This window comes from Lissotriton vulgaris, chromosome 1_2 (assembly GCF_964263255.1).
Source record: "Lissotriton vulgaris chromosome 1_2, aLisVul1.2, whole genome shotgun sequence".
NCBI lineage: Eukaryota > Metazoa > Chordata > Amphibia > Caudata > Salamandridae > Lissotriton > Lissotriton vulgaris.
Genome location: NC_141686.1, coordinates 201,793,295 through 201,819,434, shown reverse-complemented (window position 1 = coordinate 201,819,434; position 26,140 = coordinate 201,793,295). Strand labels below are relative to the sequence as shown.

General features: G+C 50.0%; 1 pseudogene; it reads right to left on the bottom strand.

The window, feature by feature from the left end:
• Positions 1 to 358: 358 nt before the first annotated feature.
• Positions 359 to 1,642, bottom strand: LOC147734934 (mas-related G protein-coupled receptor member X4-like; annotated as a pseudogene).
• Positions 1,643 to 26,140: the final 24,498 nt, after the last annotated feature.

Genomic DNA, 26,140 nt, shown 5'->3' with positions numbered 1-26,140 from the left:
AATATTTTATTTCCACAGGACTAATAATTTTACTATAGAAAAAATCCTTTAGGTTTGTATACATTATTTTTTCCTCTCCATTTACTCACCCATGCTACCTTATTTGGGAATAGTTTTAGGGCTGCAAAAGGGGTAGAAAAGTCAATTGGAACTGTCTATCAAAACCCACAATTAAGGCGCTAGTGGAGATACATTTCGAACGGTCACCCTCTTTTTTCCCCTTTAAGATCACCCATGCTCAAACCCCAAATGTAACTTGACAGTGGTGGAAGATTTACTGTGTTGTTAGATTTTCCACTGTCACAAATGCAAGTGAGGCACAGAAACTCCTTTGTTAGTTGGGTCCTTAGACCATGCATTATTTTTCATCAGGTCTTTCTTTTGTGAACCTGAAAACATTCCAGCTGTCAACAGACTGCTGTTGCCAGAATGTTTCTGTCTCCTTACATTTCTTCCCCAGGGCCTGTTGGATGGAACACCAAAACCAGTGCTTGCTCCACATCCCTGCACATATGTAGACAGAAGGAATGGCGCTGCAGGATGTGGATGTGCAGATAAATGTCACAAACAAAAATTCCACTGGAGACATCTCTGATGGCAGAACCCCAAAGTATCACAGAAGACCCAGCACCCTTGCAGCCTCCACTAACATGAAGATGAGGACAGTGACATAAAGCCTAAGTGGGTGGCTTTTTTTGGAGGTCTTCCATATATCAATGATCAGGGTTTGGCTCGACAAGACCATGAGCAGGACCACCAAGAGGTACAATGCGGAGGTGAAATGGTAGGCACCAGTGCACCATTCAGACACCGGTGCAGGGTATCGAACCACAAGCATGCAAACAAAGCTTTTTAGTAATGTTAATGTTAACTGTGATTTATAAAGCGCATAATCACCGAGAGGTCTCTTAGCGCTGCAAGAGAATAGCTAAACCCCGCCAACGGTAGATTGTACATACTCCAGATCAGAGCCTATGTTGTACCCAAGCCTCTGTAAATAGAAGAGTTTTGAGTTTTTTCCTGAAAGGGAGAAGGGCGGATTCCTTACGTATGCTCTCTGGTAGCTTATTCCAAAGTTGAGAGATCAGTACAGAGAAGGCTCTGCCACATTTTGAAGTTGTAGTACCATCACTACCCAGGATAGGGCTCAGAGTAGAAGACTTACAATGACAGCCTGCTTGGTGAGTTGTCGATGGTGGTACCACACTGGCAACAAGACACACAGACACCGCTCCGCGCTGATGGTCATCAAAGCAAAACTGCTGGTGTTGAAACCAATGCTGTAGAGCATCCCAGCAACAATCATTGCATTGATACTGTCTCATCTTGCTGTCTCCATGCAATTCTAGATGCAAATTAACATCACCAGTAAGATGGTGCAACCAAAGAGGAAGACGGCATCTTCCGTCGCAAGGTTGATTATATTGACAGTGCAGTTATTCTTTTTCATCTTGAAGTAGAGGGCCCCCAAGATGATCATGCCATTTCCAACCAGTCCAATGAGACAGATGACCAAAGTCACGATGCCCAGTGTTCGTGCAAAATACAATATCTTCAGGTCTGCATCGTGATTGGCCGATTCTCTGTTATTTCCTCTTGGTTTAATTGTAGTTGCGAGAGAAATGTTGCCAAGGTCAGCCATGTTCCTTGTTTTGAGTCCTATAGAAAATAGTATTTAAATATATTGTATTCAAAAATGGAATAAAAATATATCAAATAATTAAGACAACTTCCAACAGCCCCCAATTAAACCAGACCTTGGGGTCTACCATTCTTTTATTCCCAAACAAACCTAAACAATTCTGTAAGTGAAACATCATACGCCAGAATGCATCAGTCAATGAACTTTATGAAACTATTTGAAATATTAATTAATAGGGTATTGAAAGTATGAGAAAAAAGAGGCAAGACTAATCATCAGTTTTTCCATGTGACCCACTTAATCAAACACGATGCAAATGATAAATCTCAGTATAACAGCAGCCAAGTTAGTTTTACCTTTACAGCTAGAGCTATTTCAACACCTCTGTAAATACTATCCACCTCAGTCCATCTATCTACACTTACTATCCCACCAACCACAACATCTCATCCGAGACAGTACCAGTTAATCCCAACATATGAATCTGCACTTTCACTGACAATCCAAAACACTATCATACTAATATGCAGCTACTCTGACCGCACAAACCACTCAACCTGGGCCGCCCGGATCACCCCTCCTGCTGCCACGCTTGCCCCCTGGTAGAGCCCGCCGTCCAGTGTTCAAGCCGCTGCCTCACTGCGGCCCCGCCCACCACCAGCCCATTCGCCACCCCGCTCCCGCGACCCAGCTGACCTGCCCTCCCAGGTTCCCTACTTATGACGCCCCCAGAGCGACCGTGCAGCGGACGCGTGCAGCGGGAGCACCGAATGAGCGCCGAAGGTGCGCCAAAGGTAAGCCCGTCTGCGCCCGTCCGCGCCTGGACCGCGCCCAGCGCCAGGACCCCTGGCCCCCGCAGACCCCAGCCCACCCGCCGGACTTACGACGCCACCACCCTCAGCGCACTCAACACCGGCCGAATCCCGGGATGCTATCGAGCCACCCCGAGACGCACCCATGGACCCTTCAGCTGCCTCTCCTGCAAGTTCACCTGCTTCCGGACCTGCACTGCACCCGCACCCACCAAGCTGAACACCAGCAGCAACCACCTCAAGTGCATCCTGCTCAACACCCGCTCCGTCCACAGACACGCCGTCGAACTCTGGAACCTCCTCGACACCACATCTCCAGACGTTGCCTTCCTCACGGAAACATTGATGAACGCCGCCTCAGCGCCCGACATCGCCATCGCCATCCCGTAGGGCTACAAGATCACCCAGAGAGACCGCACCAACCAGACAGGAGGAGGCATCGCCATCATCCACAGGAACACCATTCGCATCACGACCAACACCGACGACACCCTGACAACCGCCGAACACCTGCACTTCCAGATCCACACCGACCCCAAGATCACCCTCAAAGGCACCCTCATCTACAGACCTCCGGGACCATGCACACAATTCAGCGAAGACATCGCCGACTTCATCAGCCCGCACGCCCTTCCCTCCATTGACTACATCCCCCTTGGGGACCCCAACTTCCACCTGGAGAACAACAACGACCGCAATACCACCACCCTGCTGGACAACCTCGCCAACCTCGGTCTCAAGCAGCTGGTGACCACCCCCACCCACTACGCCGGACACACACTCGACCCCGTCTTCTCATCCAGCAAGGACATCATCTTCAGCCACGCCACCGGACTCCACTGGACGGACCACAGCTGCATCCACTTCTGCTTCAGAAGAACTACGATCCACCACCACCAGCAACAGGTTGCACGAAGAAGCTGGAACAAGATCACAGCCGACCAACTCGCCGCATCCCTGAGCCAGCACCCTCCCGCCAGCTCAGCGAACCCCAGCCAGGCCGCCGACAACCTCTCGAAGTGGATCAGCAACTGCGCAGACGACCTCGCCCCACTGAGGACCCCGCCCAGCAGACCCGGCAGCAAGAAGGCCCCATGGTTCACCGACGTACTCAAGAGCTCCAAGAAGAACTGCTGAGCCCTCGAGAGAGCCTGGCGAAGAGACCCAACAACGGACAACATGACCACCCTCAAGCTCGCCACCCGAAAGCACCATCAACTGATCCACGCCACCAAGAAAACAGCATTCAAGGAACGGCTGGACAACAACGCACACAACAGCAAGGAACTCTTCAACATCGTGAAAGAGCTCTCCAACCCCAACGCCGGAAACAACGACATCACCCCATCACAAGACCTCTGCAACTCCCTCGCCTCCTACTTCCACAACAAGATCGCGGACATACACAACAGCTTCCGCACACAACCAACGCTCCACACGACCGCACCAACGCCCCCCCACCACCACCCTCAGTGCCTGGACCCCGATCAGCACCGAAGACACCATCCACACGATGAACTCCATCCACTATGGATCTCCTACCAACCCCTGCCCTCACCACGTCTTCAACAAGGCCGACGCTGTCATCGCACCCCATCTGCGGGACATCATCAACACCTCCTTCGACACCGCCACCTTCCCGGAGAACTGGAAGCACGCCGAACTCAGCGCTCTACTAAAGAAACCAACAGCGGACCCTACCAAACTCAAAAACTACCGCCCCATCTTGCTCCACCCGTTCCCAGCCAAAGTCATCGAGAAGACCGTCAACAAGCAACTGGCCGCCTTCCTCGAGACGAATGGATCCCTTGACCCTTCACAGTCGGGCTTCAGGGCCAACCACAGCACAGAGACCGCCCTCATCGCTGCCACCGATGACATCCGAGCCCTGCTCGACAACGGAGAAACAGCGGCCCTCATCCTCCTAGACCTCTCCGCAGCATTCAACACTGTCTGCCACCGCACCCTAGTGCAGCGCCTCAGCAACGTCGGAATCCAGGAGAAGGCACTGGAGTGGATCATCTCCTTCCTCGCTGGAAGGACACAGAGAGTCCGCCTACCCCTGTTCAGGTTAGAGGCCACCGGAGTAATCTGCGGCGTTCCTCAGGGCTCCTCGCTCAGCCCCACCCTCTTCAATGTCTACATGAGCCCCTTGCGGCCATCACACGCCAACACAACCTCAACATCATCTCCTACGCCGACGACACACAGCTGATCCTCTCCCTCACCAACGACCCCGCCACCGCCAAAACCAACCTTCACGAAGGGATGAAAGACGTAGCCGAGTGGATGATGACCAGCCGCCTGAAACTGAACTCAGACAAGACGGAAGTTCTCATCCTGGGCTCCTCGCCCTCCGCCTGGGACGACTCCTGGTGGCCCTGGGCACCGCACCCAAACCGACAAACCACGCACGCAACCTGGGCTTCATCCTGGACTCCTCCCTCTCCATGACCAGACAAGTCAACGCCGTCTCCTCGTCCTGCTTCAATATCCTGCGCATGCTACGTAAGATCTTCCGGTGGATCCCCACCGAGACCAGGAAGACGGTCACCCAGGCCCTCGTCACCAGCCGACTGGACTACGGCAACGCCCTCTACGCCGGAGCCACCGCCAGGCTCCAGAAGAGACTCCAGCGAATCCAGAACGCCTCAGCCAGACTCATCCTCGACATCCCCCGACACAGCCACATCTCCGGACACCTGAGAGATCTGCACTGGCTCCCGGTCAACAAGAGAATCACCTTCCGTCTCCTCACCCACTCACACAAAGCCCTACACAACAAAGGCCCGAGATACCTCAACCTCCGCATCAACTTCTACACTCCCACACGCCAGCTCCGATCACCCATCTGTTATGTTATGCTATGTTATGTTATCAGCATTGGGAAAGGTATGCCCAGACGTGGGTCTCGTGCTCTCCATGACACTGGAGTCAAGCTATCCTGGCTGAAGAGGGGTGAAACCCCAAAACCTGTCCTAGGATTCTTGTTTCCAGTCGAGGGAGTACCTGGCTTGGCAGTTTGGGCTTGACTGTTCCCATTGGGTACAGGGTCAAGACTGATTTGCATATGGCGGGGTTCAAACTGGAATGGCATGGAGAGCAAAAACACGATGGATTAAGGCCCAGATCTCTGTACTGGGGTGAATGTATGACATTGTTCTACATTCTGTCCATCAATTGTTGTTTTTGCATTTGTCACCTCGAGTGGGACGGGTATGCCCAGACGTGGGCCCCATGCTCCCCATGCCACTGGAGTCAAGCTATCCTGGCTGAGGAGAGGTGAAATCCCGAAACCGGTCCTTGGATGCTTGTTTGCATTCCAGGGAGGACCTGGCTTGGCAGTTCGGTCTTAACTGTTCCAATTGGACACAGGGTTAAGACTGATTTGCATATGGCTGGGTTCAAACTGGAATGGCATGGTGAGCAAAAAAACGATGGATTCAGGCCCAGATCTCGGTACTGGAGTGAATGTATGATATTATTCTGCATTCTGTCCATTGTTGTTTTTGCATCAGCATTTATACAGCGCGTGGCTGCCCCAGCAACGGGGCGTCCCAGCGCTAAATCAGATAGAGGCAGACAGAGAGGCGGTTGGCTAAAGATTTGAGAAGAGCCATGTCTTAATCATTTTCCTAAAAACCCAATAGTCTTGCATGCCACGGGCAGCAAGTGGGATGGTATTCCAGAGGGCGGGAGTAAGTGCCCCGAAAGAGTGCCCTTCTGCCCTAGTCCTGCGTGCCCACAGGACACAGACCAGGTGCTGGTCCGCAGAGCACCAGGCTCAAGCTCGAGTATACTCCGAGCACAACTCACTTAAAATTTGTGGAAACAGGCCATGCAGGATCTTATGTTTGGTACATAAGGTCTTAAAGTAAACTCTCTATTCTATAATTAACCCTTAAAGTCGTCAAAGGAGGGCAGAGGCATGGCAATGTTTAGGTACTGCAAAAAGCATGAAGGCAGACGCAGCCTGAGCCAGTTGAAGTCTTTTCATCACAGCTTTGTTGGTGCCTAGCAGGGCCGGACTGGGAACCAAAACCAGCCCTGGCAAAGACCTCGGCTGGCCCCCCCGCCCCTTCCCCTCCCCCCAGGATTGGGGGTGCCGCCGAGTTCTTTGCCGGGGCTGGTTTTCGGCCAATTTTGTTACAGGGCCCCCGGGGGCGCAAAACTGCCCCCCACCCATGCGGCGCACCGGGGGATTGCCCGGTGCCCGCTACGGCCAGTCCGGGCCTGGTGCCAAGTATTAGCCCATTACAATAGTCTAAATGTGACAGCACAGTGGATTGAACAATCGTCCATCGGGTGGATGCATCAAATAGTCCCAGAATGGGTTTCAGGTAATGCAGAAGACGAAAACAGGTGCCCGCCACAGCATTGGCCTGCACCTCGAACAAAAGGATGTTGTCTATCACAACTCTTAACCAAGCTTTGCAGCTGGGGAAGGGTACCCTGGGCTTTAGGCCACCATTGGTTGCCACATAGATGGATGTCTCGACCCACCAAAAGCACTTTGGACTTTGCAGAATTCAATTGCAAGAAGTTATTGGCCATCCATTCAGAGATGGCCGTAAGTCACCTTAGAATGTTACTTGATCTTGTTTAGTATTCCTGGAGAAAGTAAATACCAATTGGGTATCATCAGCATAAGATACCATAGCCATGTTCCGGGCTTTGGCCAGAAGGGCTAGGGGGTGGACATAAATGTTAAATAGAGTGGGGCTCAGGGCAGATCCCTGAGGAACACCACTGCCGAGAGGGTGGACATTGGAGGTGTAGGGGTGAGCAGAAACCTGGAAAGATTGATTGGTCAGAAAGGATGCAAACCAGGCCAGGGCCTTGCCGTTGACCCCAATCTCCTCTAGCCGATATAGCAAAATCCTGTTGGAGACTGTGTTGAAGGTCGCACTGAGATCGAGCAGGATCCGTGCCGAGATTCTGCCCTCATCCAAAGCAGCCAGTAGTTGCTCAGTAACTCAAAGTAGCACTGTACTATGTTTAGGCCGGAAGCCGTTTTGTGACTGTTCTAGAATCAGGTTGGCTACTAGGTATTGTGTTAAGATTGAGTTGACTTGGGACTCCATAATTTTAGCAAAGTACGGCAGCAGAGATATAGGGTGATAATTTTCCGGCAAAGACGTATCCAGTGTTGATTATTTTAACAGGGGGATAACTTTGGCATGCTTCCGGGACTTAGGGATCACTGCCTGCTGATGGAGACTTGTTAATCAGCTCCCAGCCCTCCGAGAGGAGGCAGTCCTGAAATTTTCTAAAAAGGTCAGGTTTTACTGGGTCTCTGGGGAAGCCTGATTTTACCTTGACCGATAGGGTCTCCATATCTTTTGGGAACATGGGCAGAAGGTCCTGGAGAGAGTAGGGCATAGCTACCAGGAGAGTATTCCTCTGGTTAGCTGAGGAAGCCTTCTCTGAACAGAAAGCACTATAGAGGCGATCCACTTTGCTGATAAAAAAAAAGTGTCTCACATTGCAGGTTGGATGATATAGCGTTATCAGCAGTATGCGTGGTTTATCAAACTCCTTCATAAGGGAGAAATGGTCTTGGTTGGATTGCTGCTAGTAGAAATCATATTAGCATAAAACCTTCCTTTGGTCTTCCGGACCAGTGTATGGTTATAATTCTTAAGCGTTCCGGTAGATAGTTTTTGCTGTGAGATCATAGGAACAACTCCACTCCCATTCTTTTCGATAGTCAGAGACTCATTATACCATACATGAGCTTGGGAGCACTTGGCCTGACTCTTTTTTGCCGAAATGCAACAATCAAGTGCATTGTTGGCCCATCCTCTAAAGGCAGCATCAGCTGTGTCTATATCTGTTGGTCAAGCTGGGCAGTGCGAGTTTAAACAGGCTGTGAAAATCGTAGGGTTTAACTGGTGCCATGGGCTCCTTAATGAAGGAGGACAAAGGACTTGCAGAGGGAAACCTTTTAAACAAAGACACAAAGAGATGAGAGAATGACCCATCCAGAGCATCGGAAGGCGAGGATTAGCCTCCATGGACCCAAGATTGGTAAATACTGGATCAAGAAGGTGGCCCGCAACATGTGCTGGCCCCTAGACCAACTGCCTCAACTGGCATGTGGCCATATCTCCCAGGAAGTTGATGATCTCCTGGGACTCTTGGCAATCCAGATGTAGGTTAAGGTCTCCAAAAAAGTTAAAATTGGCAGCCTCTATTGTTAGCGTGGATGCGGTGTTGGGTGATATGTAAGCAACCCAGACAGTGTGAAGGCTGGGATGGCCACAGAATCAGTAGTGAGCCATGTTTCCGTTAGGAATAAAATGTCCGGAGCAGTTTCTTGCAGAAGGTCAAATACCTCTGCATGATGTTTAACAATGGACCTACAGTTAAGGCTGCTGATTGCACAACCTTTCAACCCGGGGGCAGCAGGCGGCAGCCGGGAGCAGGTACCTATCCAAAAACTGCATAGGTTGCAAAGAGGGGGGGAGGAATCAGCGTTCCAGGTATGTTGCCCGCAGGTGGCTGTTGATTGTAGAGCAAGCAATACATCTTGTGTATAACTTTGCCTGTGGGGAAGTCCAGGAAAAGGGGTCCTTGCGTCTGGGGACGTCCAGGTGCGGAGGGGTCCAGACGGGCTTTCCTTTGGCCCGCCTTAGGTGAGCCAGCGGTATGCCAGCTGCGCATGTCCAGTGCTTGTCTGTGCCATCCCCGATTTAAATATCAGCAGGGAGGTGCTCTGCCAAAAGAGTAGACCGTCTCTTTTCAAAATGGCACCTGCTAATGGCTACCAGGAAGGGAGGGAACTAGAGATTCAGGTTCTCCCTCCATGCAATTAGCGGAAGTGCTGCGGTGGACCGGGGAAAACAGCAGAGCAACAACAACTAAACAGATACTGAGTAAGTGATAAAAACCAGCGGCGGCGGTCTTTAAAAACAATCTGCAGTAATAGTGCAAGTCAGGTTAAAAGGCAATCCGCAGTAATGGTGCAATAATCAATTTAAAACCGATCCTAGAGTTAAGTTTAGGCAGCACACGTGCAATGTAGGAGCATGCAAAATCGTGTCCAGCTGTCTACCTCCAAGTGCTGTCTACACTTTTCCCTATATCAAGTAACCAACATTGTGACTCGACATTTCCTTCCACTTCAAACCCTGAACACAACTTCATGGCCGTTTCTTGAATGCCAAAGTGAACCGAAAAGCTAAATGCATCGCCTGTTAAAACATCAACAACATCTTTCCCCACCCTTCTGTAATACTACCAAAGAATGCAATGCTTCACTACACTCCCGATCGTCCTAACATATCTGTCTGCACCTTCCCTCACTAAATTGAATACACCACATAAAAACATCTATTTGCACCATCACTCACAATCCCAGACTACCCAACCCTTATGCTCCCTTACAATCCCGACCACATTTACACTATGAACACCTTACCTTATTTCATAACCACCACAATGCTCCAATATGCATCTTTGCTCATAATACCAACAACTTCAACACATCCATCAACATTAGTTCTTTACGTTTTGAAAAGGGGGGGCTCTTGGCCCCCCCGCCCGCATGGCGGCGCGGCGACCGTCCCCCTCCTCAGAGCTCCTCGGTGGAGGGGCGTGCCCTTCCGGGCGCGCCTCGCCACCGATTGGTTTGCGCCCCCCTTTGACCCGGATGTCATTTTAGGGCTTCCGGGTCGGGGGGGGGCGGGCTGCAGGAGGGGCTGGGTGGGGGCGTGCCGCCCTCACCTGGCCCCTTGGGGATAAAGAAGCGGGGAGCGCCCAGGAGACCCTCTTGTTCTCTGGACGCTCCCCCACAGTGTGTCGTGCCCCGCACTCGGGGCTTCTCGTTTTCCCACCCACCATCCCTGGAACTACTCGGTCGAAGCTGTTTTAGTTCAATGTACATATACTTTGCTGGGTTATTACTAGCACAAGGCCTGGTTTAACGTGCGTTATGTGACTAAAGTTTTTTGTTGTAAGTGTATTTTAGGCCTTTTTTCCCAGTTTAGTGAATTATGCTATAATATGCTGTGTGGTGGTGTTTGTGTTAGGACCTTCTCTCCTTTGTAGCGATATGTTGATTTTGATGTGATATTTAGTTAGAGTAGTTGTCCTTTAGCTCTTTTCTTCCATAGGTCGTCGTATTTATTAGGTTTGGGGCATGCGGTAAGGTCATGACCGGTGAGCAGCTATTTTAAGGTCTGAGGGGGCGGGCATCATCCCATGGAGGTTCCCGCCCAAGGGGAGGTGCCCTTGGCACCTCATAAGAACTTCAGGGGCAAGGTAATTGCTGTTCAAAGGGGCGCGGGTTGGAGTAGTCACGCTTTCCTTAGGCTGGTAGCCACCCCGCGCGCGCATACTCATGACGTCACCGGATGGCGCAGAGTAAGGGCCCTCCTTTAGTGGGTAAATGGAGTTCACGGCGTGGACCGGGTAATTACCGGGCCCGGCTACGCATGCGCACATCTCTTGGTGAGGCGCAGCTGGTAATTGGATTCACGGCGTGGACCGGGTAATTACTAGGCCCGGCTGCGCATGCGCACATCCCTAGGTGAGGCGCAGCTAATAAGACCTGACACCGGTTAGCGACCTTGCCATATGGCCAGAAATGTAGTATACAAAAATCTAGCTGAGGATGTTAGTTTCGGTTAGGAACAACTTGTATTAGAGTCTCTGTTAAGGTTAGCCTCTCAAGTTTGTTGACAATATTGTATCTAATGTCCTGCTGATTTTTGTATAATGTATTTATCATGCTATTAAAATTCTTTAATTTTATATCTTAATAAATACGGCCGGGGGTCCCGCGACCCCCGCCTTCCAAAGATAACCATGTTTCATGTTCATGTGTCCGGGAGTTGGTGTGGTAACTTGGGAGGGGGCGGCAGCCAGTCGCTGACCATGCTAAACACCCGCAATGTATCCGTCCAACCCCTTCCCATGCAGCCACAGCCACTCGCCCACATCCTCCTAGCTGCACCTTCCCTTAATATTGCAAACAGCCAACATATCTATATGATGTACCTTGAATTATAATTCTAAACAACAACTACATCTTCACCTCATATTTCACTACCAAACGCCTCACATTCACAAACTCACCTTCCCGTCTTAAACACAATAATGATTGAAAATCCCAACTGACTCAAGTTATCAATCTGCTCCTTCTCTCTCAGTCTCCTGACACTTCTGCCAGCCTCATAATAATACACTCGCCAACACCCTACGTCATTACAGGTTGCTGAAGTGATATGCATTCTCCAGTTCTGGGGCAGAGTTTTCCTCCATGGCTGATTCTGCTCGGCCAGGGCCCCAACACCTGGAATTACTGGAAGAGAGAGAGCGGTCCTAGTTCAACCGGGGGCAGAAACGTCCTCTTGACCTCTGATCCAAGGGGAAGGGAGACTTCCCACTCCCCCTCCCCCTCCCCAACAGCTTGAAAGGAACATTCAATGCTCTTCCGAGCCACAGCCAAGGCTGCCCTGACCCTGCCGCCCACACACTCCTACAATCACAGATCACCCGCAGAAAAAGATCCCAGGCCCACGTAGTTATTCCCCATTCCATCGGGCAACAGCTGGGAATACCCGGAGTATGATTGATAAATCCGGCCCCTGTATCTCCTCATCTAAACTCTGGACAACTCGTAATGCGAGACTCGGTGTTCCACAAGGACTCAACCTGCCTTTAGGAGCTAGATGGAGGGACAGCGTGAGTGATAGTTACAGAAGCGGGAGTTAAAGAAGACAGCGAGGAGACTGAGAAATAAAGCTTGAGAAGAGAGGAAAGAATTTGGGAGAGAATTAGATTATTAGTAGTGATAGGGCCAAAGAGAGGGCTTTAGTGACACAGACAGGTGCTAATACAACACCTGTGCTTGACTGTCTCAGCTGCGCCTCTGACGCCACGTGTTCTCTCAGCAGCCGACTGACGGTGGAGGCGGGAGGCTCACTTTAGACCAGTGAGGACGTTTCCGGTGCTTTCATTGTCTTTACGACGCCGTCTCTCCTGCCAAGGGACAGACTAAGGCTGGTAGGTTTTTCAACAAGAAATGTTGTACCAGAGAGTAAGCACACGCCGACACCCTGAAAGCTGGCATCCACCCAGCTGCAGTCAGCACTACATGCCAGCGTGACTCAGCTCTTGCATGGCACCGCGGGCGCAAGCTTCTACTGTGAGAGCATCAGTTATGTAAACGACATGATGGGGTCGTGCCGGCAACCAATTACAAAGCTATTTTCAAACCCGGGTACATCGAAGTTTGGTTGCCTTTGCACATTCACCAAAGGCAACCAAACTTCGATGTAAGCTGTACCAGTGTTTAATGGTGAGGATTATCTGTGTGTATTCGCACAGGGTCCAAAGGTCATGCATTTGGAACACATATTTAGGTAGTACTTTCACATTTAGGTCTCCTCTATCTTTGTTTGATTTCATTGGGTTCAGGTTTTCCTTATAAGAGCACACACACTTCCTTTTTTTCTGGAAAGAAAGCAACCTATGATGATAAGCGGGCTTGCTGGCGAGTACCAGTCAGCATCTCCCTTGGTGTTGCAACCGTGAGGTGCTTTCTCTCCTTCCCACACTTTTTTCAGTTTATGGGTGGGTCTTTGATGGTAGTTTATTTGATTATATTTTAACCAGGATACACCACAGCATTGTGACCAGCAGGTCCTAGAGGGAGTCTTGGATGAAGTTATGATACCCCTCCCATGTTGGAATTAGAGTTCTTGGTGCATCTATTCTGGGACAGTCCTTTGGTTGATTTAGAGTTCATTGGAAGTGGACCCAGGTGCTTGCTCCAGCGGAACCGAAGTATCCTCTGCCATGAGAGCAAAATTAGCACATCAATGCTGTTGCGGCAACAGGACCAGCGCATTGCGCTTGGAACCACATTATAGGAATCACTGCATCGCTGCCACTGCAGAGAAATGATCGTTGCATCCCCTCAGCCGCGTGGACAAACCTGGTGCTTCTGGGTACTGGAGCTTTGTCTTCAGAACTGGTGCCTCACCATTATTACATGGAGAAAATCGATGCATCACCTCAACTGTAGGATTAAAACTGACGGATCACTCGCCTGCACCCCACATCTTCGCTGTTGTGACAAGGATCAAGGTACTTTTGTTCAGCAGGCCAGGCATGTGGGGTCTCTGTATCTAGCCCACACTCCAGCGCAGGAAGCCTGAATTTCTTACTTTGTCTCAGCCTGGTGTAACCAGAAATCCCAAAAGGCTCTTATTGATTCTAAGCACTATTTTCACTTGTATTCTACAAAAAAAATCATATCTTAATTTCTACCTGTAGGATTTTAGATGCTTTGGTCTTGTTTTATTTATTAAATTAAGAGCAATATTTCTAACTTGGTGTGGAATCTTTTCACGTGGTGTTTTCACTATTGTACACATTGCCTCTTAAGATAAGCCTGACTGCTCAGTGCAAAGGGTCTGACTGCTCGGTGCCACGGTACCATAGGGTAATCACAGCTTAATTTAGGGTGTGTTCACGACTTACCCTGATTGGGTTTGTGGTTCCTTCTTGAACAGGGTGTATACCTCTGCCAACGAGAAACAGAATTTCTAACAGCAATAATAGTGATGAAGGAAGAAGAAACACAGTATTTTCTTTACCTTCTGATATTGCTAGTACCACAGTACCAATTACCGTAAACCAGGGGTGTAAAAAATAGATACAAAGAGGGCCCATTACCATGCACATTTTCAGGATACCCACTGACAATTCAAATGTTTCTAAGTTGGGATCATCACATGTACATTCATACGATGTTGGAAGACTGAGTATACCACTGTTACAGATTAACACTGGACACCAGTGATTTAAGCCCCTGAAACAGAGTAGTGTGACTGAGGAGCAAGAAGGATCAAGCACTCACCGAGATCCCCTGATGTGTCAAGTGACAAAGCCAATAGGCTGAGGAGTTTCAGGGGCTGCGCTTGGGTGGATTCGATCTTTCCTGACAGGCAGATGCTTCCAGGTCCGCCAGGGAGAGTGTTACTCTAGGGAGATTGGGTTGGGACAGGGCGTGCCGCAAGGCTCGTCCCTGAGCCCGACCCTGTTCAATCTGTATGTCTCCCCGCTGGCGGCCATAGTGGAAAGCTATGGACTTCATCTGGTGTCCTACGCCGACGACACGCAGCTGGTCATCTCCCTTTCGCGCGCACCCGGTCTGATGGCGGACAATTTCAGAGTTTGCATGCAAGAACTGGCAACCTGGATGTCCGCCAACTGCCTGAAACTCAATGGCAGCAAAACCGAGGTGCTCGTGGTGGGGGGATGTCCATCTGTGTGGACGTCGGTGTGGTGGCCGCCTTGCCTAGGAGAGACGCCTGTCCCCTGCCAGGAAGTCAGGAATCTTGGGGTGTGGTTGGACACCAACCTTGCCTTTGGCCCCCAGATTGGTCGTGTGGTGGGGACATGCTTCGGAGTCCTAAGAACTCTGAGAAAGGTCTTGGATTTCCTGCCCACTTCTGCTCGTCGGACGCTGGTGCATGCTTTAGTCACCTCACGTCTAGATTACGGCAATTTGCTGTATCTGGGGGCCACGGGAAAGGTTCTCAATCGCCTACAGGTGCTGCAGAATGCTCCTGCTCGCGTTATTTTGAGGCTTCCCAGAAGATCTTCCTCTAAGGCAGCACTCCAGGCTCTGCACTGGCTGTCTGTTAGGAGCAGGGTGGAATTCAAAGCCCTTGCCACGTGTCACCGCATTCTGGGTGGCAAAGCCCCTGCCCCGCTACAGAACCTTGTGACCAGGTATGAGCCCACAAGGACTCGGCGCTCCTCCTGTACAAGTCTTCTGAAAATTCCTAAAACTAGGAAAGTGCGTATGGGGGAAGGTCGTTCAGATATTTGGTACCGAAGCAATGGAATGACCTTCTGTCTGAGTTACGTTTGGAGTCTTCAGAACTCTTGTTTAGAACAAAACTTAAGACTCATTTATTCAGACGGTAGACGGTTGTGCTGGCTGTTTTACTGCTTACTCCACTTTTATAGCACGGGGACACGCCTGCAGGCGTACACCAGGCGCTTTACAAATCCCCCTAATAATAATAATAATATTTGCATCATTGGTTCAACTGCGATCAGGATCGGGATCGTAATGATAAGTGGTGTGATGTTTTTTGCATCCAGTAATTACCAGGTGCAAGGAAGTTTGCAACGCCCATTACATTTTGTCAGGTCAAGTATAGGTGATAATTATTGCATCCAATAAATTCCAATCACCTCAGTGTTGAAACTTATCAGAAGGTTTCTCGTTTTGACTGAAAAAATGATTATAACTGATAAAAAAACACCAAAGAGAATATTTGCTTGTCAGTAGAAACTGGAAAATACTGTTGCTGCACTTTTACTGCTTTGGTACCCTCTGGTGTCAAAGTAGTACAAGTGTAGCTCCTCCCTCATAGCCTCCATTTTCTGTCATGGACGCACCTCATACTACATATTTAGGACATTGTAACCCATTCTTCGTATGCCCTTATGACTATCTGCAAAGTCCATGGACCCTCATGATCTACTTGCACTCTAGTTGTGAGTGGAGACATCACCTCATATTGCCCTGACTGACTGTTCACTACAGATTGCTTTGTAGAAGCCAGTAGGTCTATGGCTACATTGTTAGCAGGGTGTCAGTGCAGGGTAAATAGCACCACCATGATGTGATCCTTCTTCTCTGGTAGGAGGACGAAACTCTGCTTTCTGAAAGCCCAGATATCAGGATTGTAACATAATTATCTCATTCAACACAATGACTTGTTGTGAGAAGCTGACTTGGTACATGGTGTACACTTATGTAAGTCGTCACCTTGCACCAATCCAGACAACCCTTATGGTGATGTTAGTGGTCTTAGAAAACCTTAAAAATCTTTCTAAGTGGTAGCTGTGGAGAGCAACCTTCAGGCTTAGTCCAGAAGGAGGGTAAAGCAGCTTGTTTTACCAGACCGTAATGTTATAGGTACAGATTAAGTGAAAAAGAACCACACAGAATATTTATAAAAATATGTATTTATCATAATATGATCACTAACACATTCAGGTATCTCCTAGCCGGAGATAAACACAATGCACACAATACTTTTCAATAGAAACAGGTAAGTAGCACACAATACACATGGTCACCAAGGGGAGACCAACCATATACTAAAATAGTGGAATGCGAATCATGACGTAAGCCAAGACTATTCCAAGAAGACGTAAATGTGCCAAAGACCAAAGGAACCACCCGAGGTAGGTAACCAGGAGTCCCATGGTGGCTGTGTGCAGAGTGGGAACACGACCGCAGGATCAATGCAAGTCAATGGGTAAGTGACAGTTACAATTTTAAAGAAGAGGGACCCTTCCCAGTGGATCCTGAAGAAATCTTGTGGAAGACAGAAGGTTGGAGAGCCACCCCACCCGTGCATACCTTAGGAACCAGGATACTTGCACCAGGGAAGTCGGTGCATAGGTGTGAAGTGGCATCGGAAACCGCTGTCAAACTCAATGTAGGACTTCAGGAAGATGCAGCTGCTGGAGAACGGGAAAGTGTTCAGGGGAACCCAAAGGTGGGCAGAGTCTATGCCACTCAGGAGTGACCAGGGGGCACGAACGACTAATGCCCACCGATGTAGAGTGTTGTAGGACCTGACTTTAACCTTGAAATTGCAACTGTGTGGACCAGGCGATGCTGTGGAAGACCAAGAGCTGTACACAAGCTGTACCCCATTGGATTCCGAGTGTTGAGGGGTCGGTGTCCGGCGAGAGCACCAACATGCCTTGGCAACTGCAACCAATGTGGAAGGTGCAATATTGGGACCAGCAAGGTCCAGGAGACTCACCACAAGCAGGGGAGTCAGGAACGCCACCTAGCATTCAGGGGAGCCTGTGGAATTCAAAGATAACCCTCAAGAGGACCTACAGGCTGGAGGCACTGGAGTCGCAGGAGGACCTCGAGCAGCTCAGCAAAGATGCAGGCCCACTATGCAAGAGTTGCGGTGAGGACGAAGATCTTGGTCACTGGAGATGCCTGAGGTGGGGGCTCATTTGAGCCTGAAGATCTTGGTGGAAGAAAGCCAACAAGGCTTTGCAACTGCAAGCCCACAGGGGTTCAGTTCCTGCAGCTCTGACAGGGGATACTGGCTTCAAACCTGGGGCGAGGACAGGGCAGGGCTCGATGGATGTGAAGAAACACCACCTGTGTTGCTGAGCCTTTCGGAGTCCATGGGAGCCCCGGATCAGCAGACCTGTTAGCTTAGTTGCAGTGCAGCAAATGCATGGAAGTGACTCCTTCACTCCAAGGGAGATTCCTTCAGGTGGTTGGACGCCCACAGGCCTTGGAATGTTCCTGTATGGTACACAGTCATGGACATTGCAGCAGACGAGCCGGGCGAAGAGATCAGGAGCAGCAGGAGTCTTCCCAGTTGCAGCCTTGATAGCCAGAGCAAAGTCCAGCGAAGTCCAGAGTGCCAAGATAGTTGAAGAAGAAGTGGGTTCTGAAACGAATCTTGTCCCACGATGAATCTAGGGGACCCACCCACAGGTAATGCTTTAAATACCCTAAGGAAAGGGTTGGGGCGGTTCAGTAGTGTCCCTTCCTAAGGAGGGGCTGGACAAGGGGGAGAATACTCCCCTATACTTTATATAGTTTAACACCAGGGATGGAGCCAATAGCCCTGCCCCAATACACTAAACCCTGTCTGGGAGGTGGCTACACCTCTATGTGACAGGATACCTATTGTTCTGCTTTTCCTGCCTGAACTTGGATCAGCAGCAGGAGGGCAGAAACATGTCTCTGGCCAGCAGCAGCCCTAGCTTGCTGTCCGGGTCTGGAAGACTGGTACAGGAAGCACTGAGGGCCTCCCAAAGGAGCTTTACAGTGTATGGAATCATACCTTCCACACTATTTACAGAGTGGGGGTATGATTCCAACATGTTTGATACCAAACATGACAGGGTTTGTTGCAGCCAGTTTAGAGATGGCCTTAGCGTAATGGTGCAATGCCTCTCCGTATGTTATATGGCTGTCTCATTTACAACCTGGTGGAATGCATTCCGTAGACTGTAGGGGTGTCCTGCTCATGCAGAGGTGCCCTCACATTTAGAACTGAGCACCCTGACTTCAGGACTGAATTGCCTGCTTTAGTGGTGACATAGGATTTATGTGCAGTGAACTTATATATATGTAAACCTATATATTTTGTGACTGCAATGGCTGGTCTGTAGTCACATTTTGAGTGGTCTCTCAGGGGTGGCATAACACAGGTGTGCCTATGCCCTGGGTACCTTAGAACCATATATTAGGGACTTATAAGGTTACAACAGTGTCCAATCGGGGATGTATCTAAGTACTTACCAAACCAATTTTTTTAAGTACTTAGGGACTGGGGTCCTTGTTAAAATGATCTCTGTCAGACTAGTCAGAAACCATCATCGCACCAGGAAAAATGTGGGGGTAATCATACAGAAGGATCCTACCTTCCTACACTTGTGATCAACCAATCAATCAATCAACACATTTGTTAAGCGCGCTTCATACCCATGAGGGTCTCAAGGCGCTTATGGGGTGATGCTACTGATCGAAGAGCCAGGTGTTAAGGAGTCTTCTGAAGGCCAGTAGGTCCTGGGTCTGCAGTAAGTTGGTGGGGAGGGTATTCCAGGTCTTGCCGGTGAGGTAGGAGAAGAATCTGCCGCCGGCGGTTGTTATTCAGATGCGGGGAACGGTGGTGAGGGCAAGACCAGCAGAGGGGTGCTTACAGGTAGGGGTGTAGAAGCTCAGTCATCTGTTAAGGTACGCTGGGCCGGCGTGGTGATGGGCTTTGTGCGCGTGGATGAGGAGCTTGAAGGTTATCCTCTTGTTGATGGGGAGCCAGTGCAGGTCTCCCAGGTGGGTTGTGATGTGGCTGCGGTGGGGGATGTCGAGGATCAGTCATGCCGAGGCTTTCTGGATGCGTTGCAGACGTCTCAGGAGCTTGGTTGATGTTCCTGTGTAGAGGGCATTTCCATAGTCCAGCCTGCTGGAGATGAGGGCCTGGGTGACTGTTCTTCTTGTTTCGGTGGGGATCCACTTGAAGATCCTGCGGTGCATTCGTAGGGTGTTGAAGCAGGATTAGGAGACGGCGTTGACCTGTTTAGTCATGGAGAGGGTGGAGTCGAGGATGTCCCCCAGGTTGCATGCATGGTCAGTGGGTGTCGGGCTGTTCCCCGTGAAGTCAGCCACCAGGAGTCGTCCCAGGCTGAAGGGATGGAGCAGAGGACGAGAACCTCCATCTTGTCCGAGTTCAGCTTCAGTCGGCTGTTCCTCATCCATTCGTTGACGGCCTTCATTCCTTTGTGGAGGTTGGTTTTGGCGGTGTGAGGGAGATGATCAGCTGAGTGTTGTCAGCCTAGGAGATGATGTTGAGGTCGTGTTGTCAGGCGACGTGGGCGGGGGTGCCATGTAGATGTTGACCAGCGTTGGGCTGAGGGATGAGCCCTGGAGTACACCGCAGATGATCTCGGTGGCGGTGGAGCGGAAGGGTGGGAGGCGGAGAGGAAGGATGTGGTCCAGGGCCTTCTTTTGGATCAAGTAGGAGTGTTCATAGTGCGTGGTGGCAGACCATGTCAAAGGCAGCTGACAGGTCCAGGAGGATGAGGGCTGCTGTTTCTCCATTGTTGAGCAGGGTCCTGATGTCGTCGGTCTAGGAGATGAGGGCGGTTTCAGTGCTGTGGTTGCTGTGGAAACCGGACTGGGATGGGTCCAGGATGTTGTTATCCTCAAGGTAGCGGGTCAGTTGTTTGTTGACGATTTTCTCAGGGACCTTCGCCGGGAACGGGAGCAGGGAGAGGGGACGGAAGTTCTTGAGGTCCTTGGGGTCTGCCTTGGGCCTCTTGAGTAAGGCATTGATTTCGGCGTGCTTCCAGCTCTTCGGGAAGGTTGCTGTCTCAAAGGAAATGATGATGGCTTTCCGGAGATGGGGGGCGATGATTGTGCTGGCTTTGTTGAAGACGTGGTGTGGGCATGGGTCAGACAGGGATCCAGAGTGGAGGGAGTTTATGATTTGGATTGTGTCATCGTCGTTGATGTTGGGCTATACGATCAGGCGGCTGGTGGACGTGGGGGTGGAGGTCTCAGGCGTTGACGGGCGGTTGTAGCGTTGAAGCTGTCATGGATGTCTGCGATCTTGCGGTGGAAGTAGGTGGCCAGTGTGTCGCACAGGTCCTGCGAAGGGGAGATCTCGTTGGTGTTGGAGCTGGGGTTGGAAAGTTCCTTCATGATGCTAAAGAGCTCTTTGCTGTTGTGTGCGTTGTTATCCAGGCGGTCCTTGAATGCGGTCCTTTTGGCGGTTCTGATGAGTTGATGGTGTCTGCGGGTAGCGTTCTTGAGGGCTGTGTAGTTGGCTGGTGATCGGTCGCCGAGCCAGTTCTTCTCCAGTTTCTGGCAGGCATGCTTGGAGGCCTCGAGGTCTTCAGTGAACCAGGTGGCTTTCTTGCTGGTGTGGCTGTTGAAGGGTGTCTTGAGCGGGGCCAGAGTGTTGGCGCAGTCTTCGATCCACTGTCGGAGGTTGAGGGCGGCGGTGTTGGGTTTGGTGGGGTCGGCTGGTGGGCTCTGGGCGAGGGCAGTAGCTAGCTGTTCTTCAGTGATTTTGCCCCAGCAGCGACGAGGCATCTGATGGGTACCGTGGTGTGTGGTGGCTTCCTGAAGCTAAAATGGACGCAGTGGTGGTCGTTCCAGTGGGGCTCAGTGGTGTGGTTGAAGAAGATGTGGGGGCTTGCGGAAAAGGTGGGGTCTAACGTGTGACCGGCGGCGTGGGTGTGTGTTGCATGAGCTGTCTGATTCCAAGGTTGGCGAGGTTTTCGGTCAGGGTGGGTGAGTTGACGTTGTTGTTGTTCTTGAGGTGGAAGTTCAGGTCCCTGAGGAGGATGTAGTCTGTGGAGGCCAGGGCGTGGATGCAGATGAGGTCGGAGATGGAGTCGCTGAACTGTGGTCTGGGTCCAGGGGGTCTGTAGATAAGGGTTCCTCTTAGGGTGGCGTTGAGGTCTGTGTGAATCTGGAAGTGCAGGTGTTCGGCGGTGCTGACGGTGTCGTCAGTGCTGGTCGAGCCGTTGAGGGTGCGCTTGTGGACGATGCCAATTGCACCTCCTGTTCCATTGGTGCGGTCTCTGCAGGCGATCTTGTAGCCTTCTGGGATGGCTATGGCGTTGTTGGATGCTGAGGCGGGGTTCAGCCAGGTTTCTGTCAGGAAGGCGACATCTGGGGCTGTTGAGTCAAGGAGGTCCCAGATTTTGACGGCGTGTTTGCGGGCGGAGGGAGTGTTGAGGAGGATGCACCTCAGGTGGTTGGGTCTTCATCGCGTTTCTCACTTTTGACCACATAAAAAGTTCTATTTGCACCATCACTCACAATCCCAGACAACCCAACACGTATGTTCCCTTACAATCCCGGCCACATTTACCCTATGAGCACCTTACCTTATTTCATAACCACCACAATGCTCAAATATGCATCTTTGTTCACAATCCCAACAACTTCAACACATCCATCAACACCACTTATTTTAGTTTCTAAACACCCACAATGCATCTGTCCAACCCCTTCCCATGCAGCCACAGCCACTTGCCCACATCCACCTAGCTGCACCTTCCTTTAATATTGCAAACAGCCAACATATCTATATGATGTACTTTGAATTATAATTCTAAACACCTACATCTTCACCTCCTATTACACTACCAAACGCCTCACATTCACAAACCCATCTTCCCTTCTTAAACACAATAATGATTGAAAATTCCAACTGACCCAAGTTATCAATCTGCTCCTTCTCGCTTAGACTCCTGACACTTCTTCCTGCCTCGTGATAATTCACTCGCAAACACCCTACGTCATTACAAGTTGCTGAAGTGATATGTATTCTCCAATTTGGGGGCAGAGTTTTCCACCATGGCCGATTCTGCTCGCCCAGGGCCCCCATGCCTGGGATTACTGGATAGGAGAGAGAGCGGTCCTAGTTCAACCGGGGGCAGAAACGTCCTCTTGACCTCTGATCCAAGGGGAAGGGAGACTGCCCACTCCCACTCCCCCTCCCCCTCCCCCAACAGCACAGAAGGAACATGCAATGCTCTGCCGAGCCACAGCAAAGGCTGCCCTGACACCCACACACTCCCACAATCACAGATCACCCGCAGAAAAAGATCCCAGGTCCACGTAGTTATTCCCCATTCCATTAGGCAACAACTGGGAATGCCCGGAGTATGGTGGAGAGATATAAAGATTGATAATTCCGGCCCGGTATCTCCTCATCTAAACTCTGGACAACTCGTAATGCGAGACTCGGTGTTCTACAAGCACTCAACCCGCCTTTAGGAGCTAGATGGAGGGACAGCGTGAGTGATAGTTACAGTAGCAGGGAGAGGGAGTTAAAGAAGACAGCGAGGAGACTGAGAAATAAAGCTTGAGAAGAGAGGAAAGAATTTGGGAGAGAATTAAGGGGCATATTATCAAGGGGGTTTATCTCCGCTTTTTTGGCTTTAAAAGCCAAGAAAGCGGAGATAAAATTATCTCCCTATTACCTAGCTGTCGCTAACACCAGTTAGCGACAGCTAGTAGGAGATAGCGACCATCTTGAGCCCCACTTTACATGTCAGTGATATTTAGCACTAATGACATGCAAAGTGGGCGTGCCAAGATGTTAGCAACTGGAAACAGTCGCTAACATCGCTATCTCCTATTACCAACTTTTGGAGATATTCGCGCTAAGCGCGAATATCTCCAAAAGCTAACACCTGCCCTGAGCAGTTCTTAGCCATGTTATCCAATGGGAGGTGGATAACATTGATAAGAGCATTAGCTCGTAAATGCATGAATATCGCTGACTTTTCAGCGATATTCATGCATTGCGGCCGATTTTTATCGCATTTGCGATAAACCTTGGTAATACCAAGGTTTATCTGCGATAAAAATCGCCGCAGCTCAGCAGTAAATTTTTGTCTCTAACCAAGCAATAGCGATAATTATCGCTATTGCTTGGTAATATGCCCCCAGGTTATTAGTAGTGATGGGGCCAAAGAGAGGGCTTTAGTGACACAGACAGGTGCTAACACAACACCTGTGCTTGACTGTCTCAGCTGCCCCTCTGACGCCACGTGTTCGCTCAGCAGCCGACTGAAGGTGGAGGCGGGAGCCTCACTTTAGACCAGTGAGAATGTTTCCAAGGCTTTTATTGTCTTTACGACGCTATCTCTCCTGCCATGGCACAGACTTGAAATGTCAGACAAGAAATGTTGTACCAGAGAGTAAGCACACGCCGACACCCTGAAAGCTGGCATCCACCCAGCTGCAGTCAGCACTACATGCCAGCGTGACTCAGCTCTTGCATGGCACCGCGGGCGCAAGCTTCTACTGTGAGAGCATCAGTTATGTAAACGACATGATGGGGTCGTGCCAGCAACTAATTACAAAGCTATTTTCAAACCCGGGTACATCGAAGTTTGGTTGCCTTTGCACATTCACCAAAGGCAACCAAACATCGATGTACCTGGGTTTGAAAATAGCTTTGTAATTGGTTGCGGGCACGCCCCATCATGTCGTGTACACAACTGATGGTCTCACAGTAGAAGCTTGCGCCCGCGGTGCCATGCAAGAGCTTAGTCACGCTGGCATGTAGTGCTGACAGTTGTGGAATGAGAAAGTGTTTTGTTTTAGTTACTATTAAGACTAATTCTCTGGTAATATACAATGTCAATTGTATATTCTTGATCAAATACGCCATTTCTCCATTGTGTAGGTTATACCAACGAGTGGTTAATGGGGATGATTGTGGTAAAAGAAGAAGCTACTTCGCAATTACTAGATGCAAAAAAAGGTTGCGCCCTACTTTAAACATTTTTTTTTTTAAATGGGGGGTTGGGACTAGATTTACGACCAAAGTAGGCCACCAATACACGTAGTAACAAGAAAGGGAATGGACGTATTATTAAGTCAAGTTATTTAGAACAAACCCTTTTCGATAAGTAAACAGGGTTTGGCGTTTTTATTTCACCTTTAACTTTCACTGTCAGTTTTATAGCATACAAAGTAGACATTAAATTCATGTAATAAGAGAGGGACATACACATGCATTCAACAGTACATAACATTTTTTATATGAAATCTTTAACAGATATTGGCAAACTGTTAAAATCTAGTTTGCGACATCAACATTATCGGCGCCATCTTGTCCCTTTTCAGGCTCATATGTGCGCGTAAGTAGCAGCCATTTTGAATGCCATGGCCACTCTGCCCACTGTCGATAGCCAGCGCGTCTTCCTCTCTCTCCTTCTGACCTCGCAAGCATCCCCCACGCACTGACAGCCCCCGCTCTCACATGCTTGGGCCATAAACCTCCCCTTCAGCGCGACCCTGCCTCGGAGCCACATCCCGTACCCGGCTAACACCACCCTCCACCCCTTTCATGATCACGCATCCTTTTGATGAACCCCCCTTCCTCTGTGTCCCATTGTCCGGCTCGATCCCAGGCCACCACCTGGCCCTGCAGATGCAGTTTATTGCCCCCTACAGTAGGAAGCTGCCCTCTTCAAAGGATCTGCAACTGATCAAAGCCCCCACCCCATGAGATCCGATCAGCCGCACACATTCCGGGAACCAGCAGAATGTCCAGCTGCGCGACAGTCATTACCTACTGAGATCGGGGTGGGGACTTCTACTGTAAATGTGTGTGGGAATGGGCTTGAAGCGGGGATTCCGAGGATGTCTCTCCGTACTTCAAAGTGTTGACAAAGATATGTTTCATGTAATAAAGCCATAAACCTGTGTATAAGAGGCCAGGCCTCAGAGATGCGGTTAGAGCACAGTGAGAAGATACCCTGTTGTCTGATCTGATGTGTTCTGCTCCGTCGGAATAAACTTCTATTTCCTGCCTTCCAGTCTCCAGCGCCTGCCTCTTTGTTTGATAATTTTGAGTGGTATGAGAGGCGGCTAACGCCGGGCAATACTTAAAGGTTATCGGTTGAAATCGGCCTTACCTTTCACAATTGGCGTCCCAAACATGGGGCCCATCGGCGACACGTGGATCCAGTGGGAGAGGTCCTGACGACAGAGTGAACGACTGCAACGATCGGGAGTGCACCTGCCCGATAGACCCTCGTCTGGCAGCCGATCATCCGAACTTCACCGCTTCCGAGCAGACCTCTCTCAAATGAACTAGGGTCCTGACTGGGAACCATCAAGAGTGCCGCGGCAATTACGGAGAATAGAGGACGATCGGGCGCTGGAAGCAGAAGACGAGAAACTGTCCATGCGGTCCGGGTAAGGTCGTGTAAAACGACAAATTGCGAAACGATTGTTTAATTGTTTGGAAGATACTAGTATTGCTCTTCGATTGTTTTTCTTTTGAGATATTCTCTGCCTGCAACCGGGGAAGAATAGGAATATTCTCTCTCCCTTTGCAGATAGTGAAGGGTGGGTAACGCAGACTTTTGTCCCCCGTTGTAATCTGTCGTGCCAATTTTTCTCCCCTCTGATTGATTGATTGTCTGAACATTGATTGTTCGAAGTTAGATCTTTGAGATATTCTCTGTTTGCAAATAACATAGAATAGAAATATTCAGTCTAGTCTTTGCAAGTAGTGAAGGATAGGTAGTTTGGACCTTTGTCCCCCTTTTGTAATCTGTCATGCCTATCTTCTCCCCACTGATTGGTAGTTGGTTCAGCTCGTACCGCTTATTAGAGATGAAC